This window comes from Artemia sp. Qi Xiang Cuo, chromosome 4 (genome assembly GCF_049724085.1).
Source record: "Artemia sp. Qi Xiang Cuo chromosome 4, ASM4972408v1, whole genome shotgun sequence".
NCBI classification, from domain to species: Eukaryota; Metazoa; Arthropoda; class Branchiopoda; order Anostraca; family Artemiidae; genus Artemia; species Artemia sp. Qi Xiang Cuo.
In genome coordinates, this window is record NC_142797.1 from 43,624,979 (window position 1) to 43,643,438 (window position 18,460).

At 35.8% G+C, this 18,460-nt stretch overlaps 1 protein-coding gene across 1 annotated transcript in view; it reads right to left on the reverse strand.

Moving 5' to 3' along the window:
* Window positions 1–16,434, reverse strand: part of NSD (Nuclear receptor binding SET domain protein) — a 123,172-nt gene extending 106,738 nt beyond the window's left edge. The window contains exon 1 of the mRNA XM_089088321.1: window positions 16,239–16,434. The gene's annotated coding sequence lies outside the window, so the exon portion shown is untranslated. The remainder of the gene's footprint in view (window positions 1–16,238) is intronic.
* Window positions 16,435–18,460: the final 2,026 nt, after the last annotated feature.

The window sequence follows — 18,460 nt, forward strand, 5'->3', positions numbered from 1 at the left end:
TTTTTAATATTCGAAAGTGATTTGAAGGCAACTAACATCCCTTCCACACCCACCATTTTCCGAAACACATCCAATCAAAATTTTGAGACAGCGATTTTGTTCAACGTAGTTGATTTCCAGATAGAAATTATGTTTTTGAGGAGGAAACTCCCCCCACAGCCTTCACAGCAAGGGTTGTAAGTTATGCCGCGGGGGCATATAAGGTATTTATAGAAGGAGTTGTCGTAGAAACTTCAAAAAAGGCTCATTCGATTGAAAATTCAAAGGGCTAGTGCCCTTTTTCATGGTCGAAATTGATTGGAGGGCAACTAGCCCCCCCCCCACGCCCATCAGTCCCCCACCCCCATTTATTCAAAATTTTGTGTTAAGCCATTTTGTTCAGCGTAGTTGATTTCCAGATCGAAAATATGTTTTTGAGGAGGAAACTCCCCAACAATCCTCAGGGCAAGGGTTGTAAGTTATGCCCTTGGGGCATATAAGGTTTTTATAGAACGTGTTGTCATAGAAACTTCAAAAATGGCTCATTCGATTGGAAATTGAAATGGCTAGTGCCCTTTTTAAAAGTCAAAAGTGATTGGAAGGCAACTAGCACCTCTTCCACGCCCAACATTTCCCCAAACACATTCAATAAAAATTTTGAGATAGCCAATTTGTCCCATGTTCAAAGTTCAATAAATTATAACTTTGAGCAGGACACTCCCCCCACAATCTTCAAGGAAGGGTTATAAGTTATGTCCTGGGGGCATATAAGGTTTTATTGAAATCTTTGTCGTAGAAACTTGAAAAAGGGCCCATTTGATTTGAAATTCAAAGGGCTATTACCCTTTTTAATAGTCGAAAGTGATTTGAGGGCAACTAACCCCGCTCTCATGCCCACCTTTTCCTCAAACACATCCAATCAAAATTTTTAGATAGCCATTGTCTTCAACGTAGTTAAAAGTTTTGGAAATTAGGTCTTTAAAGATGACAACCCCTCCCCACAGCCCTCAGGGCAAGGTTTGTAAGTTATGCCCTGGGGGCATATAAAGTTTTTATTGAAAGCGTTGTAATAGATACTTCAAAAGGGCTCATTCAATTGGAAATTGAAAGGGCGAGTGCCTTTTTTAATAGTTGAAAGTGATTGGATAGCGACTAACGCCCCTCTTACGCCCATCATTTTCCAAAACATATCCAATCAAAATTTTGAAATATCCATTTTGTTCAACGTAGTTGAACGATTTGGGAATTAGGTCTTTTAGGATGATAACTCCCTCAGAGCCCTCAGTGCAAGGGCTGTGAGTTATGCCCTGGAAAATATAAGGTTTATATAGAAAGTTGTTGTATAAATCATAGGCAGCGCGATTGCGCTGCCTAGGGTTTTAAGTAAAGAACGATGTTGGCACAATGTATTATTTTTTTTTTCCATTTCAGGGCACTTCGTATCGGAGGAGTTGTCGCAGAAACTTTGAAAAGGGCTCATTCGATTGGAGATTAGAGTGGCTAGTGCCCTTTTTAATAGTCGAAAGTGATTGGACGGCAACTAGCCCCCCCCCCCCCGTCATTCTCCCAAAGACATCCAATCAAAATTTTGAGATAACCATTTTGTTCAGCATAGTTAATTTCCAAATAGAAAATATGTTTTTGAGGAGGAGGCTCCCCCACAACCCTCAGGGCAAGGGTTTTAAGTTATGCCCGGAGGTAATATAAGAACGATGCTGGCAAAATGTATCATTTTTTTTTTTTCCTTTAGATCAGGGCACTTCGTATTGAAGAAGTTTTCGTAGAAACTTCGAAAAGGGCTCATTCAATTGGAAATTGGAGTGGCTTGTGCCTTTTTAATATTCGAAAATAATTGGAAGGCGACTAACACCCCTTCCACACCCACCGTTTCTCGAAACAGATCCAATCAAGATTTTGAGATAGCCATTTTGTTCAGCGTAGTTGATTTCCAAATAGAAATTATATTTTTGAGGAGGACAGTCCCCCACAGCCCTTAGGGCAAGGGTTGTAAGTTACGCCCTCGGGCATATAAGGTTTTTATAGAGAGCGTTGTCATAGAAACTTCAAAAAAGGCTCATTTGATTTGAAATTCAAAGGACTAGTGCCCTTTTTAATAGTATAAAGTGATTGAAGGGCAACTCACCCCCCTTCACGCCCACCATTTCCCAAAACCCATCCAAACAAATTTTTGAGAAAGCCATTTTGTTCAACGCGGTTGAAATTTCTGAAAATTAAGTCTTTGAGGATGACAACTCCCCCCTCCCCCTCACAGCCCTCAGAGCAGGGTTAAAAGTTATGCCCTGCGGGCATAGAAGGTTTTTATTGAACGTGTTGTCGTAGAAACTTCAAAAAGGGCTCATTCGATTGGAAATTCAAAGGACTAGTGCCCTTTTTAATAGTTGAAAGTGATTAGAGGGCAACTAACCTGCCTCTCACGCCCACCTTTTCCCCAAACCCATCTAATCAAAACTTTTAGATAGCCATTGTATTCAACGTAATTTAAGTTATGGAAATTAGGTCTTTGAGGATGACAACCCCCCCCCCCCAAAGCCCTCACGGCAAGGGTTGTAAATTATGCCCAAGGTTTTTATATAAAATTTTAATAGAACACGTTGTCATAGAAACTTCAAAAAGGGCTGATTTGATTGGAAATTGAAATGGCCAGTGCCCTTTTTCATAGGCAGCGCTAGCGCTGCCTAAGTAAAGAATGATGTGGGCACAAATGTGTTTTTTCACTTCGTATCGAAGGAGTTGTCATAGAAACTTCGAAAAGGGCTCATTCGATTGGAATTTGGAGGGGCTAATGCCATTTTTAATAGTCGAAAGTGATTGGAGGGCAACTAGCCCCCCCCCCCTAGACCATCATTCCCCCCAAAACACATCCAATCAAAATTTTGAGATAGCCATTTTGTACAACGTAGTTGGTTTCCACATAGAAAATATGTTTTTGAGAGAACACTCCCCCACAACCCTCAGGGCAAGGATTTTAAGTTATGCCCTGGGGGCATACCATACTTTTATAGAAGGCGTTGTAATCTAAACTTTCAAAAAGGCTCATTCGATCTGAAATTCAAAGGGCTATTAGCATTTCAAATATTCGAAATGGATTGGAGGGCAGCTAGCCCCCCCCACGCCCATCATTCCCCCACACATCCAATAAAAATTTTGAGATAGCCATTTTGTTCAGCGTAGTTGATTTCCAGATAGAAAATATATTTTTGAGGAGGACACTCCCCCCCAACCCTCAGGGCACGGGTTTTAAGTTATGCCCTGGGGGCATATAAGGTTTTTATAGAAGGCGTTGTCGTAGAAACTTCAAAAGGGGCTCATTCGATTGGAAATTCAAAGGGCTAGTGCCCTTTTCAATAGTCGAAAGTGATTGGAGAGTGACTAATGCCCCTCTCACGCCCACCATTTTCCCAAACACATCCAATAAAGATTTTGAGATAGCCATTTTGTTCCACGCAGTTCAAAATTCATGAAATTATACCTTTGAGCAGGACACTCCCCCTACAGTCTTCAGGGCAAGGGTTATAAGTTATGCCCAGGGGGCAAATGAGATATTTATTGAGATATCTACCGTAAACGCTTGAATAGGGGATCATTCGATTTAACATTCATAGGGCTATGACCCTTTTTAATAGTCAAAAAGGATTTGAGGACAACTACCCCGCCACGCCCACCTTTTCTCCAAACACATCCAATCAATATTTTAGATAGCCATTTTATTCAACGTAGTTGAAAGTTTTGGAAATTAGGTCTTTAAGGATGACAGCCCCTCCCCCCCCCCCAGAGCTTTCAGGGCAAGGGTTCTAAGTTATGCCCTGGGGCGTATAAGGTTTTTATTGAAAGTGTAGAACCTTCAAAAGGGCTCATTCAATTGGAAATTGAAAGGGCTAGTTCCTTTTTTAATAATTGAAAGTGATTGGAGGGCGACTAACGCCCCTCTCTCGTCCACCATTTTCCCCAACACATCTAATCAAAAGTTTTAGATATCCATTTTGTTTAACGTAGTTGAAAGTTCTTGAAATTAGGTCTTTTAGGATGATAACCCCCTCAGAGCCATCAGTGCAAGGTTTGTAAGTTATGGCCTGGGGGCATATAAAGTTTATATAAAAAGGGCTATTATTATATATATAAAAATAGATTATATATATAAAATAGGTTATATATATAAAATATAGAAATTGTTATAGAAATTTCAAAAAGGGCTCATTTGATTGGAAACTGAAATTGCCCTTTTTAATAGTCGAAAGTGAGTAGAGTAATTAAATCCCATCTTACGCCCACCATTTCCCCAAAAACATTCAATCAAAGTTTAAAGATAGCCATTTTGTTCAAAGTAGTTGAAAGTTCTTGAAATTATGTATTTATGGATGACAAACCCCCTAGAGCCCCAAGGGCAAAGGTTGTAAGCTCTGCCCTGGGAGCATATAAGGTTTTTATAGAGAGAGTTGTCGTGAAACTTCAAAAGGGGCTTATTCAATTCCAAATTGAGAGGGCTAGTGCCCTTTGTAATAGTCGAAAGTCATTGGGGGGTAACTAACCCCCCTCTCACACCCACCATTCCTCCAAACACATCCAATCAAAATTTTTAGATAACCATTTTTTTCAACGTAGTAGAATGTTCTGGAAATTGGGCCTATTAGAATGACACCCCCCCCCCCCCTCAGCACTCATTGCAAGGGTTGTAAGTTATGCCCTGGGGGCATATAAGATTTTTATTGCAAGTTTTGTTGCAAAAATTTCAAAAGGGCTCATTTGATTGGAAATTGAAAGGGCTAAGGCCATTTTTAATAGTTGAAAGTGGGTGGAGAGCGACTAACACCCCTTCTACGCCCACCATTTCCCCAAACATATCCAATCAAAATTTTTAGATAGCCATTTCTTTCCACGCAGTTTAAAGTTCAGGAATTTATACCTTTGAGCAGGACACTCCCCCCACAGTCTTCAGGGCAAGGGTTATAAGTTATGCCCTGGGGGCTTTTAAGTTTTTATTGAAATCTTATAAAATAGACTATTGAAAAAAATAGTCTTCATTCTTTGGGCTGACTAAACGAATGTGGAGATGAACCCTCAAAGAATACAGGATGCAAAACCTTGCCAAAAATTCAGTCCAAAATGAAGTGTTTCCGAAGCTATTGAAGCTCCTCTGGGATGAGCTGGAAAAGGATGACAGTGTCAACATTCAAAATGGGTTCACAGCATGCTTTGACAGAAAGCGTTGCATCGCAAAGATTCCCGATAGGCGATCAAATGAAGAAATCCGTGAGGCAGTTGGTGATTTTTTCATAACTTCCTTTGAAAAAAGGCGGTTTGTCACTGTTGGTACTGTGTCGCGTAAGAGAACAAAGCTTAACAAGGCTCCCGGAAAATCACTAGCTGAATTGAGCGACAGAGAAGATGAAGATCTTAAGGATTCAAGGACGAGTGAATTGACATCGGGCAAAGCTTAAACGAAGCAGAGTAAAGAACAGGGAGCTGGAAAAAAGTTACGAGAGGTCTTGAATCTAGACTGCTCATCTGACGACGCATCGGACGGCTTACTTAAAAAACTGTTTGACAACTCCAGTGAACTTAGTTGGGATGACGGTCAGAACAGTGAGCACGAAGTTGGTGATAATTCTACTTGTAAGAAGGACCCGGGTCTGTCAATTAAACTGTCTGACTTCTATTATGTGTTCTATGAGAAACATTTCTACATTGGGTGAACAGAAGACTTTCCAGATGAGGGGATGGTGAAGTTCAAATTTATGGAACGTGTGAGCAATGCTGACTTCAGTTACAACTGGCCCAAGAAAGGTGATGTCAGTGTTGTTGAAGAAAGATATGTTTTCGCTGGACCACTCGTTCGAAAAGGACATGGCCCCTTCCAAATTGCAGGGCACCGTGAAGTTACAAAGTCATACAAAAAAGGGATAGAAAAAATCCATAACGTCCACCCTCTTAAGTGGTCAGAAATACATATGGAAATGTGTTTCTAGGTTGTTATGTTACCATTTACAAAATTTATTGTGAAATAAAGGAGAAAAAAAGGTACTTTAAATTCAAAGTAACCCTGTTTAATGCCCTTTTTAATAATCGAAAGTGATTGGAGGGCAACTAGTCCCCGTCTCACGCCCACCCTCCCATTTGCCCATTATGTTTAAAAACTAAATTTTGCCTTAAGGTTAAATCAAAATGAACTGTGTTAATGCCAATTCCCAATAAGGCATCTCAGCCATCCCAAGAACGACTGAGGGTATTATGCTCAAACTTTCGGGGCTACTTCTGCTCTTGAAATTTATCCAATTCAAAATAGCGTAAGTGCATCCAAGCTATCAAAGAAAGTAAACAGATTTTTTTGCGAATAGTATCAAGTTTTCTATTTCAGGTCAACTAGAGGAGGTATGAAACTAAATTAAACGCTACTATTTGTGTCTAGATTTGTAAAAGGGTGTGTGTTGTTAAAAATTGCTGAAATTTTTTCTCCAGAATACAAATAGCAGGCCAAACTATAAAGTCTTAAAAAAAGAAAAGATTGAAAGTATTATTTTTTTCCCCTGAAAAGACTGTGTCAATATAAAACGAACAGAAATTAATTTAAAAAACTTTTTCCACAAAATAAGTTTTTCAAAGAAAAGTAAAGAACTCCATTAAACCAAAAATAAAATAAAATAATCTACCAAGCGTGAAACTACCACAAATCAGCATCGTTAAACAAATGAAACCCAAAACGAACAGAAATTACAATAAATAACCAAGTCAAACTCAAAACGAGAAGAGATTATCATAAGTTGGGCTCAAAACCCCAATGTCTTCCCAAGGCCAGAACATAATTTGCACTTTACTGAAAAAAATAAAAATAAATGTGCATTGTCAGTTTAATATTTATATACTGATATTTAGCAGACAAAATGTTAATATTATTTGATTTATTAAAGTTATAAAAGTAAAAACATTTATAATTTTTCAGTAAAGTGCAAATTTTGTTCTGGCCTTGGGAAGGCATATGGGTTTTAAGCCCTACTCAAGTTAATTTCTGCTCGTTTCGAGTTTGACTCGGTTATTTATTGTAATTTCTATTCGTTTTGGGTTTCATTTATTTATCGATGCTGATTTGTGGTAGTTTCACACTTGGTAGATTATTTGATTTTATTTTTGCTAATTCTTGGTTTAATAGGGTTCTTTACTTTTCTTTGAAAAACTTATTTTGCGGAAAGTTTTTTTAATTAATAATAGTCAAAAGTGATTGGAAAGCAACTAACACCCCTTCCACGCCCACCATTTCTCCAAACACATCCAATAAAGATTTTGAGATAGCTATTTTGTTCCAAGCAGTTCAAAGTTCAGGAAATTATACCTTTGAGCAGGACACTCCCCCCACAGTCTTCAGGGCCAGGGTTATAAGTTATGCCCTTGGGGCATATGAGGTTTTTATTGAAATCTTTGTCATAGAAACTTGAAAAAGGGCTCATTGAATTGAAAATTCAAAGGGCTAGTGCCCTTTTTAATAGTCGAAAGTGATTTGAGGGCAACTCATCCCCCCCCCCTCACGCCCATCTTTTCTCCAAACACATCCAATCAATATTTTAGATAGTGATTTTATTCAACATAGTTGAAAGGTTAGGAAATTAGGTCTTTAAGGATGACAACCCCTTCCCCCCACACACAGCCCTCAGGGCAAGGTGCCCTGGGGGCGTATAAGGTTTTTATTGAAAGCGTAGAAACTTCAAAGGGGCTCACTCAATTGGAAATTGGAAGGGCTAGTGCCTTTTTTCCTAGTTGAAAGCGATTGGAGAGTGACTAACGCCTCTTTCACGACCACCATTTCGCCATACATATCTAATAGATATTTTTTATATATCCATTTTGTTCAACATAGTTGAAAGTTCTTGAGATTAGATCTTTAAGGATGATAGCAAGGGTTGTAAGCTATGCCCTGGGGACATATAAAGTTTATATAGAAAGTTGTTATAGAAAGTTCAAAAAGGGATGATTTGATTGGAAATTGAAATTGCCCTTTTTAACTGTCGAAAGTGAGTGGAGAGTAATTAACCCCCCTCTTACGCCCACCATTTCCCCAAAAACATTCAATCAAAATTTAGAGATAGCCATTTTGTTCAACGTAGTTGAAAGTTCTGGAAATTATGTATTTAAGGATGACAAACCCCCCTGAGCCCCAAGGGCAAAGGTTGTAAGTTCTGCCCTGGGGGCATATAAGGTTTTTATAGATAGAGTTGTCGTAAAACTTCAAAACGGGCTCATTCAACTGGAAATTGAGAGGGCTAGTGCCCTATGTAATAGTCGAAAGTGATTGGAGGGTAAATAAACCCCCTCTCACGCCCACTATTCCTCAAAACACATCCAGTAAAAATTTTCCAATAGCCATTTTGTTCAACGTAGTAGAAAGTTCTGGAAATTAGGTAATTAAGAATGACACCCCCCCCCCAGCACTCAGGGCAAGGGTTGTAAGTTATGCCCTGGGGCCATATAAGATTTTTATTGAAGGTTTTGTTGTAGAAACTTCAAAAAGGCATTTGATTGGAAATTGAGAGCTAGGGCCATTTTTAATAGTTGAAAGTGATTGGAAGTGACACATCCAATCAAAATTTTAAGATAGCCATTTCGTTTAACGTAGTTGAAAGTTCTGGAAATTCGTTCTTAGAGGATGACAACCACCCTAACAGACCTTAGGATAAGGGTTTTAATTTATGCCCTGGGGGCATACAAGGTGTTTATAGAAAGCATTGTCATTTCCAAAAGGGCTCAATTGATTGGAAATCAAGGGCACTTTGTATTGAAGGAGTTGTTGTGGGAACTTCGAAAAGGGCTCATTCGATTGAAAATGGAAAGGGCTGATGCCATTTTTAATAGTCAAAAGTGATTGGAGGGCAACTAGCCCCCCTTCCACGCCCACCCTTCCATTTGCCCATTATGTTTAAAAACTAAATGTTGCGTCAAGATTAAATAAAAATGCACTGTGATAATGCTAATTCTCAATAAGGCATCTCAGCAGTATCCCAAGAATGACTGAAGATATTATGTTCAAACTTACGGGGCTACTTCTACTCTTAAAATTCAACCAAATCAAAATAGCATATGTGTATGGAATCTATTCAAAGAAAGTAAACAGATTTTTTTATGAATGGAATCAAGTTTTACGTTTGAGGTCAACTAGAAGAAATATGATACTAAATTAAACACTACTATTTGTGTCCAGATTTTTAAAAGGTTGTATGTTTTTAAAAATTGCTGAAATTTTTTTCCAGCATACAAATAGCAGGCCAAACTATAAAGTCTTAAAAAACGAAAAGATTTAAAGTATGATTTTCTTTTTCTCTGAAAAGACTATGGCAATATAAAACTAACAGAAATTAACTTAAAGAAACTTTTTCCGCAAAATAAATTTTTAAAAATAAGTAAAGAACCCCATTAAACAAAAAAGGAGCAAAAATAAAATGAACTAATCTACCAAGCATGAAGCTACCAAAAATCAGCATTGAAAAATAAATGAAACCCAAAGCAAACAGAAATTACAATAAATAACCAGGCCAAACTCAAAACGAGCAGAAATTAACATAAGTTGGGCACAAAACCCCTATGCCTTCCAAAGGCCATAATAAAATTTGCACTTTACTGAAAACATACAAATGAATGTGCACTGTCAGTTTAATATACATATACTGATATTTAGTAATCAAAATATTGATATTATCTGATTTATTAAAGTTATAAAAGTAAAAACGTTTATATATTTTTTGTTACCCAGAATGAACAGAAATTACAATAAATAACATAGTCAACCTTAAAACAAGCAGAAATTAACATGAGATGGGCTCAAAACCCCTCTGCCTTCCCAAGGCCAGAACATAATCTGCACTTTAGTGAAAAAAAAATACAAATGTTTTTACTTTTATAACTTTAATAAATCAAATAATATTAACATTTTGATGACTAAATATCAGTATATGTATATTAAACTGACAATACACATTCATTTGTATTTTTTTCAGTAAAATGAAAATTATGTTCTGGCCTTAGGAAGGCATAGGGGTTTAAGCCCAACTTATGTTAATTTCTGCTTGTTTTGAGGTTGACTCAGTTATTTATTGTAATTTCTGTTTGTTTTGGGTTTCATTTATTTATCGATGCTGATTTGTGGTAGTTTCACGCTTGGTACATTATTTTATTTCATTTTTAGTTTAATGGAGTTCTTTACTTTTCTTTGAAAAACTTATTTTGTGGAAAAATTTTTTTAATTAATTTGGAAAAAACCTCAATTGGGGAATCAATTAGTACTGGGGTGCTCCTTTTGTTATTAAAGACCAGTTTGTCCTTCAAAAAGAGCTTCTATCGTATTACTCTCTTTCTAAATATAGTAGTTATTACAATCAAAGTCTGAATTCCAGTCTCCCCCCCCCCTTAACAGTGTCATTTGTAGCACCATTATTTACAGAAGTTTCCTGATTTTGCTTATTTTTTTAAGTGATTTTTTAGCAGTAAAATTCTAGCAGAGGGGTTTTTGCCTATCTTGGAAAATAGGCATATGAAACTGTCAGCAATGGATTTGGAGCCTCAATATTCCCATGGGAAGGAATTTTGAAGTACCAACTATTACCCCTTTCCTCTCCAAAGGAAACAGACTTTTCATCATCTTTCTGTTACAAAAGTAGAACATTGAGAAATAAGTCTACTGTTAAAATAAAGCATAAAAAACTGTTTTGGGCCTTCTACCTTTGCTAAATTTTGATTTGTAAAGTTTTAAAGATTTGTTACACCTTAATCTATTTCTTAAATTCATGAAAAAACAGGAGTAGGGCTTAAAATCCTGCTGAAATAATAGGAATTATGTTCTACCCAAGAGGCTTCTTGCTAACCTGGAAAGTAGTTGAGTTATGTGGATGAAATTTTTAATAATAAATCCAGAGCCTAGAATATAGCCCAGCTAAAGTGTTATCAAGCTAGCTTACTATCTCTATGCTTTCTTTATTTATAGAGGTTATAATAATAATAATAATAATAATAATATGACATACAAATATGACAGATCTGTTGAAATTTTGTCAACAAAAAATATTTTAGGTTAATTTTGGGTTTTTAGTCTATTTTTCATTGGCTCTAGTTTTTGAATTAATTTCTATTATTCCAGAATGACTGTAAGCTACATCAAGAGTTTTTTCTTAAATTTCAGAAAAAAAAATGTACAAATATTTAAAACCTTATCAAGCAGGATTGAGTAAAGGTTTGATGCTCACCACTGAGATATCCAGGGAAGCCAGGGGGACCCTGGGTCCCCCAAGATTTTTTCTGGCATCCTCATTCGCGTTTTTTTTTTTTTTAAATTTGTCAATTTGGTCAATTATTGGTGCCCTTGTCACATTGCCTGCTCTCACCAAGATTTTGCTTATTGGCACCATTGTCACATTTGGCCCCCCTCCCCAAGAATTTCCTCTAGATCTGCCCCTGATGTAACAACACTTTCTGTAGCCCAGTAGCATCATTGAGGGGGAAGGGAGGTGGGGGGGGGGGGTGCCCCCCAATAGTTTAGAAATAACTGTAATTTATTAAACAGCTTTAAAACCGTTGCTTGTTTTAAGGGTCAAATTTACTCTTTACATTGAGAAGATAATTTTTTTGTACTTTCCCATTATATGGGCACTTGTAAAAAGTCAAGTTTGATTACTGCTAATGAAATAAAACAAAGTAGGATGAAAATATAATAGTTTAGAAACAAATTTGGGCTATATATTTGCAAATTAAGGGGGATGGGGGGTAAAGCATTGCATATATTAAATACATAACCTAACCTAGGTACCTTCCCCTCCCAACCCCCAAAAAAACAACAGTTTAAATATAGTTCCCAGAGTAAGAAACCCCTGAACACTTGTTTATACAACATCAGATAGCATCTAATCTTCGCTTTTGTCTAATAGATGCCTTGGGTTTTCATGACTGGTTTTTAGAAGTGCCCATGTAATGGGAAAGTACCTTTTTTTAAATGAATCCATGCTTGTTTTTAACATAAGGAAAATAAGAAAAACAGGGCCTCATTACACTTTATAATTATTATTATTTATTATTATTATTATAGATTTATTACCTGCCAAAACTGTAAAAGATACAATGGGCAGCAGAGTATAAAAAAGTGAAAAAAGTGAAAAAAAAAAGACAAACAACAAAGTACGGTTTAACACGAATATATACAATGAAATGGGCCCTCAACATCGACATTCAAATAACACATTCAACTCAAGTCTGTCCCTGAAGAGTTACCCAAGGATGACCTAGAGTCATGAACTATGTTCCATATATAATGTTTTTCTAAATATACTGCCTTTAAAACCCTATCAGTAAGTAAAAATGTGAGCCTAGTGAAAGGTAAAATTGAAAAATGTTCTATGTTTCCTGTTTTACCATATTTCCTCAGGGCAATTTTTTCCCCTGATATTTAAGGTGCTTTTACTTCCTAAAATCTATCAGTTCAAGGTTAGATTTTCTTGTTTTAAAACTTTCAAAAGTGGAAATGAATACATCCTCTAAATCTACAAATAAGAGAGAAATGGAGTAATTGAAGAATAAATGACAATAGATATACAGTGAATATAATTTCCTCAATGAAAAAGAAAATAAGACAGTGCTTTTTATAATGATATTTACACTATGACTAGATAAGTCAAATCAGTTGTAGGTTTGTCATGGAATTTGGTAGAGGGAGATCTGCTCCAGGAATCCTTAGTTGTTTTAATTTTTATTTCCAGTATTTAATTGAAACCCCAATTATCTTATTTTTCATTTAAATGCCTAATAAGCACTGTTAATAATGTAAGCTCCAAATTCTGTTATTTGTAAACACCTAACAAACAACAAGAACATCATATTCCTAACATTTTGGATTAACATACTAATCCATAAATGTAGAACTGCCTCTATGTACAATACCATGCTAATTTCTTGCTATTTTTGATTTTCTAAATGTTTCTTTTGACCAGTTTAACCAAAAAAGAACTGACTTAAATGTGCTAAGAATTATGACTGAAATTAGTTGCATTTCACACAATGACAGTACTACTTGTAGGACATTTATCTGTGCATCAGCATGCTCTACAAAATATCCACTGAAATAGAATAAAGTGAATCAAAACAAAATATGTATATTTTTCTCACAATTTAGAAATTTTGTGTGCATGCATAATCGGTACCAACCCATTCTCTTGTTCTATTGTTACCAGTTTTATCATGCTGCACTACAAGACCAAGCTTCGCTTGTGAAGGGAATTATGGACATAATAACAATATTCAGTGTAACTCCTCTCTGGACACCCCCCCCCCCCCCCTATACCCTGATTTGCAAAAAAAGGGCAATTTTTATGGAATTCATTTTTTAAACAAAGATGCAAATGGGAAGGTAATTTTCAAACTCTAAGAGTCGATTTTCATTTCCAATTGCCATCCATGGCAATTTTTAATTAATTTAAGGTTTCTGCTGCAATGAAACTAAGAATTGTTCAGATTTTCTGGATATTCTTTGTCAAACAATGCCCAATGGATAAATTAATATTGTAATTTTATTTTTCAAATACTTCCAAATTTGAAATGTAGTTGCTATCTAAAAGTAGGGAATATGGCACAATATAATGCCACACAATCAGTGGTAATACTTTGACTTATCCTTTATCTTTGCTTGGACGGTGCTATTGTGCTGCCTATTTTTTTATTTTTATTTTTGGCTTTATGTTACCTACTAAAATCAATTCTATTTATTAATATAAATTGACAAACCCATAAACAAATTAATTTAATAAAAATCAAATATCATATTTCAATAAATCAGGTAGGCCTATTTTAAAAGTAAAGTTTAGTACAATAAATCAATTCTTAGTCAAAATCCATTCAAAGTTACAAGCAAATGAGTAGTGTGATACCCAGGGCTATCAGAATAGAGCTTGGTTCAATTGCAAGATTGAGCATCCTGTACTAATATGAGGGTTGGGGGAAGTGGAAGAGGAATATGTACTGAAGCATTAGTGGTGAATCTGGCTGAAAAATCCAAGTGTATACAAAATTCACCTTTACTCACCCAAAAGCAGGGACTCCACCCTTTGACTATTGGAAAAAATCACTTTATAAGCTTATATAGAATGGTACATTCCAATCTCCTTATAATTAAAAACATTTTAGTCATCTAGTTGGAAAATTTGGCCCATCCATATAGGAGAACTCTATATTTGACAACTAGTTGACAATAAATGTTGTCCCAGCAAAACATTCCTTATCCAACTAGTTGACTAATAACTTCTCCCCAGCAAAACTTTCATTTTCCAACTAGTTGACTAATAACTTCTCCCCAGAAACATTTCAATTTGCCAACTAGCTGGAAACAAACATTGTCCCAGAAAACAATTCATTTTCCAACAAGTTGACTAATAACTTCCCCCCATTAAAACTTAATTTTTTGAACTATTTGACTAATAACAAATAATAATAATTTTATATTATATAAAATACATTTTCAGTACATGTAAGAGATTCATTTTTTGAACAGACCCAAATTGCTTTCATAGAGCCTTTAATATTAATAATGGATAAAATGGAGCAGAAAATAAATTACAATGCTCATTATATAGAGAAGGAAGGGGTGGAGGCAAGAACACTAAAACACTTTCCTGAGACATACTTTAGGCTATACACCTATCCCTGAAAGTTTCATTTTCTTAACCCCACCCCTTTCCAAGGTATCAAAAAGCTCTTTAATCCAGGGCCATAAACACAATGGGAAGGTAATGCCAGTCTACTATGTTAACCCTCTTCTGATTTTTAAGACTTAGAAATGAACTTACTTAACAGGTCAATACCTATTGAAATTTTGACAAAACAGCATTATACCATAATTTTCAGTTTCTTTTTCTCTGGTTTTAGGTTTGAAAATACAATTCCTGGTATTTGAGAGGAATTTTAAGCCATACTCAATGAGTTATTTCTAAATTTAGGAAATATATTTGCACATCTTTGAAACCACATAGGCTAAATTGGGACTGAGCAAAGTTGTACAGCTGAGAATACTTTTCTTGAACTTCATTTAAGCAGAATATCTATTTTGAAAGGTTTCACTTTCATAACACAAAGATTTTTAAGATTGTTAAAGGACAGTGCCCTCTAGAGAGTGAAGGAGTGGATGTAGGTAGGACAGGCTGCACTGCATACTGAATGATAATAACTTGAATTGAAGTTATCAAGTATGTTGTAGTAGGTTGCATCAAGATATGGCTAATTGTAGAAAGAGACAAGCCAAGACAGATAGTCCAAGTAAATGAGAGGCAAATGTTTAAATGGCTGTGGCATGGGTAATTAGTCATCTGAACAACAATAATTTTTCCAACTAATATTCTGGGGTAATGTTTGTTTCCAGCTAGTTGGCAAAATTAAGTGTTGCTGGGGAGAAGTTATTAGTCAACTAGTTTGAAAATAAGTTGTTTTCTGGGGCAATGTTTGTTTCCAGCTAGTTGGCAAAATTAAGTATTGTTGGGTATAAGCTATTAGTCAACTAGTTGGAAAATGAATTGTTTTCTGGGACAATGTTTGTTTCCAGCTAGTTGGGAGAATTAAGTGTTGCTGGGGAGAAAGTATTAGTCAACTGGTTGGAAAATAAAAGTTTTGCTGGGGAAATGTTTCTTGTCAACTAGTTGGCAAATATAGATTTCTCCAATAGGGATGGGCAAAATTTTCCAACTAGATGGCAAAAATATTTTTAATAGTAATGAGATTGGATAGGCTAGTACTATTTTATATAAGCTTATAGGCCTAAACTGATTTTTTCCAATAGTCAAAGAGTGGATATCCCCCAAAAGCTTGCTTATGCTATACTACAATTGTCTGGAGCTGCTCACTACTGACCCCCTCTTGTCCCTCCCAGCCCAGTAAAATACTGTAGCTATGCCCCTGCTGTAGCCTACACCTTATTGAGCTGTAGGAAGGTGCTTCTGTATCTCAAGGTTTAACTGTAAAACAAAGATTACAAAAGGTCAGTAGTCTTTGGAGGAAGGAAGGTGTGGAGCAGCTAGGCCTACTTCAAAAATATTCCCAAGGGATCATTAAGGCTCTGGATTCCTAAACTACTTTCCACAATAGACCCTCATCTGGAATTTCACCAATGTTTAATATGGAAGATTTGGTTTGGGGATTACCAAAATACAGACTTTAAGTTGGCAAATATGAGTTCTGGGCTTCAAACACTAAAATGAAAAAAACGATCAATTTAACAAAGATAATAATAAAACTACCTTTCAAAACAATCTGTTTCAATTTCGTTTGTATCATACCAAGAAAAAACCGTTCTCCCAAAATAAGGCAAATTTATTAGCAATATTAAGGGCTACTGGCTTGGGGTTTGAACCATAGACGTAAATTATAAATCTATTTAAATAATAATTTAAAATTATCAATCTAAGGTTTGAACACTTAAGCCATGTTCGGAGCATCAACAGAAATACATTTAAATATTTTCTTCGTTTCTTCACTAAAAGATTGTTATATTTTACTAGATAGCGTGTTATTATTTCGGATTAATTGTTTTTTTCGTCTTTTTATGTGGGACTCGCATGACGTCCAGAAACCTTTTGATTAGGGTTTATCGGTTGATTTGCTTTTCCCAGTGCTCATAATACACTGAAAAACGGAGGCAGATATATATAAAGATAGACAAACGGAGACGATCAAAAGAAACAGAGGCCAATTTTTTTTAAGATTTTGTCGTTAAACCTAGGTTATGCTAGTATTTTTACGCTAGAGGCTAGCAAAAAAACAACAAATTGTTCTTTCATCTTGGATTATACGACCATTATTACAAAACTCATAACGACTCCAGACTGACAATGCAATTTGGCCGTAAAATTTTGCAGAATCTGGTTTCTAAAAACCAAGTTACAAATTGGTATCCTGCAAAGACATAAACTATAACTTAAAAAAGAAGATGGCTTTAATTCGTGTATTGTAAAAGGCGAGAGTCGAATAGAACAATGGAAAAGTTTCATTTAAAAAATGTAAATGGTAATTATATTTGTATTTCGGGAATAACTCTTTGGTTTCGTACTGTTTTCGTTTTTCTCATAGTCCGCCGATTTCAGCTTATTGCTAGAAAGCGATAAGGGTGTTACCGCGGTTTTATAGAAAGCGTGTACCTCTTGCTGGATTGATGAATATGACATTATACTTTAGAATACCTCGCATAATTCTTTCTTGGGCCAGAAAAGATGATTTTTGCTAGTACATTCGTCTGGAGCCTAAAGTGTGTAAGTTGAAATGGCGTTTTAGAGACTATGTTGAAGAAGACTATCTTAAGTTATACAGGTAAGCTTTCTTTCCACTGATCCATGATTTTGCTTTTGACTGGAAAGCTTTTTTCTGGCAACCAAGCAGGCAGGTGCATCAATGTTAAAATAAAATTAAACTAAGATCGAAAAGTACACATTAAAGAAAGAATCTGCTTCAAATTTTAAGAAAAGGGTGACTTGTAAGTAAAAATTGGCTGCTATATCTTGGTCATCTTTGTGACGTGGGATTGGCCTCTTTTGCTAGTTTGTGTACCTCTTTCCTGATTCTGACGTGTTTGGGACTCGAAAAATTTCATTTTATGTCCGCTACGGAGAGGGACGTGAAATAACAAATTTGTTGCTCAGCTCAGTCATCCACTTGGTCGAGGGGCTAAAAACTTCTGTGAATTGGCTTCCTTTTATTTGACTTAAGGAATTGAGAAAATACAATTCTGAGACAAGTGAAGAAGTTTTAATTGAGAGTTGGTTGTTACACCATAATCAATTCAAGGTCGAGGGGCTATTTAACCAACTAGGATCGATAATATCTTGTTGCAAGTTTTTAGTTCTCTCATGATATTACATTTTAAAGGTTTCGAGCGGTTTGGTGCACAGGGTCGTAAATTGTGTCTGCAACACTTCAATAAAAGATATTTTACTGTTTCTTTTTGCTGACGTTGAAGGAAGGTTTGACTGTCTCCACGAGAACGGGCAAAATGTGAAGAATTTAGTTATTCCTTTCGAGGCATCTTATTCATTTGCGAGTAACGAGCCGATTGTAACCGAGAATACGATTCGTTAGGAATTCATATTCAAGTTTACTTACAGAGCCATTGTTGCTCTAAATTATGTTTGGTATCACGGAGCTTAATATTATTTCACTAGTAATAATGGTATCATTGACAGCTAAATCTACTGATTCATTTTCAGGTGCATCTGTATGGTTGGCAATCTATTATCAAGTTTCAATTTTTTCAAACTTCAGACAAAGACGCAACATATGGTCAGCTTCAACTCTGATATCACTACCGATAGCACAAGCGAAAAAATTTACATTTAGATATCTAAATTGCTTTTTTTATCTTAATAATCAAATCTATATTAACTTAACATTAGGTATATGAAATAATCAGGCATTTCTAGATTGTAATCAGTCTAGAAATTGCCATTTTTGCAATTCTTCAAAATATTCA